The sequence below is a fragment of the Triticum dicoccoides genome, chromosome 1A, assembly GCF_002162155.2.
Source record: "Triticum dicoccoides isolate Atlit2015 ecotype Zavitan chromosome 1A, WEW_v2.0, whole genome shotgun sequence".
NCBI classification, from domain to species: domain Eukaryota; kingdom Viridiplantae; phylum Streptophyta; class Magnoliopsida; order Poales; family Poaceae; genus Triticum; species Triticum dicoccoides.
This window is the reverse complement of record NC_041380.1, coordinates 604,999,735-605,001,227: the sequence shown is the minus strand read 5'-3', so window position 1 is coordinate 605,001,227 and position 1,493 is coordinate 604,999,735. Positions and strand designations below refer to the sequence as shown.

Sequence of the window (1,493 nt, the reverse complement as noted above, 5' to 3'; positions counted from 1 at the left end):
GAAAGAGAAGTGGAGAGAAGATGGGGATAGTTAGGATGGGATGGTCTGACTGGTGGCCCATAACTGACAGAGTAATAAGGTGACATGTGATATGTGGGCCAATTAGAACTGTTGTTTTGTGACATCCACATATTTATGTGAATTTGAATAACAAATAAACTGAAATCAATTAGTATGTAGTCTTTTAGTAGATTGCTATGTGCACATTGCACTGAATTCAGATGTCGAATATTTCTACTAATCTGTACCTATTTTCTGGCTTTCTTGAGTTTTGCTCGTGAAAAAATTGTTTTATTTTTTATTTATTCCATTTAGTATATGTTACTTTTTTTACAGATGACTGAGTTGCGTTGGAAGGAGGGATCTATTGAGAGTGGTCGGCATCATCTCTTAAAGGTTCCTCCTTAGTATCCTGAAAAATATTGTTGTCATTTCTCAAGTACATGCCCTTGATTCAAAGCTTAGCACGGTCAGGGAGCTCCTGATTTGCTATCCACATCTTATCCTTTTGCAGGCCATTGAGTCGTATACTGCCGATGAGCGAGTAGGGTTAGTGAAGCCAACCGAAGAGGTGGAATTGTTCCTCTGTCCTTATCAAGGGAAGGCAGCTCAGATACTTGCTGACAACCTGCTAAAGGAGCACTCGGGCAGTTTAACCACTTTGCTTGCAACATCTATTATCGGAGTTGTGGTGTCGCCAAGACCCCATATCTCATCTATGGTAGTTTAAATTTGTGCAATCTGCAAGCGTCCGTCCATTTTGATTCATGGTTGCCTTGTTCCTCGTCCACTCATCAGTTAATATATGCAAGTATCATAAGATCTGCATATTGAGATGGTTTTATGTTATGTTGTGTCAGAACCTCGTGCACCTAGCCATCTTGGTTTGTTTCCCTTCCCAGGGAGTCAAGTACTTGGTATACATAACTGCAACAAGTTGAATGCTAAAATTGCTATGTTTGGTTGCTTTCTCGCTTAAGTCCTTGATATATTATGCTAGCAAACCATATCTCGTCTGCTCTAAATATTGCTGCTCTCACAGTTTCAGAATATCACGTTTGCTACTCGCTGTATGATAATTTTGTTTGGATGGAGCGTTTGGAGACTCCTTGTTCCACAGACAAGTTGCCTATGCTGAAATCATGTGAGAATTTTTTTTTTGCCGATTTATAGAGGTGGCTAAAACTGAACCAGGTTTATTTAAAAAAAAATGTTGTGTGATCACCTCTTCTCCTCTAGATCTTGTGGTGAACCAGGTTTATTTTAAAAAAATGTTGTGTGATCACCTCTTCTCCAATTTTGCCGATTCTTTCTTATTCCAAGTTTGCTGATGACATCTCATAACACAATATAGGTGATGAGAAGAAGGTGACGATGAGATGTCTTGCAGCCGTCCCCAACATTTGATTGTGTTGATTTTTTTTTTCGCGCATACGCAAAAGCTTTGTGTATCTTTGCATTGATAGATAGGATAGCAGTACAATATGGTGTTA

General features: G+C 39.1%; 1 long non-coding RNA gene across 1 annotated transcript in view; it reads left to right on the top strand.

The window, feature by feature from the left end:
- The window catches only part of LOC119349460, an 8,438-nt gene extending 7,337 nt beyond the window's left edge, over positions 1-1,101 (top strand). Inside the window, exons 4-5 of the long non-coding RNA XR_005169429.1 lie at positions 337-396; positions 515-1,101. This is a non-coding gene — a long non-coding RNA (uncharacterized LOC119349460). The remainder of the gene's footprint in view (positions 1-336; positions 397-514) is intronic.
- The last annotated feature ends 392 nt before the right edge of the window (positions 1,102-1,493 follow it).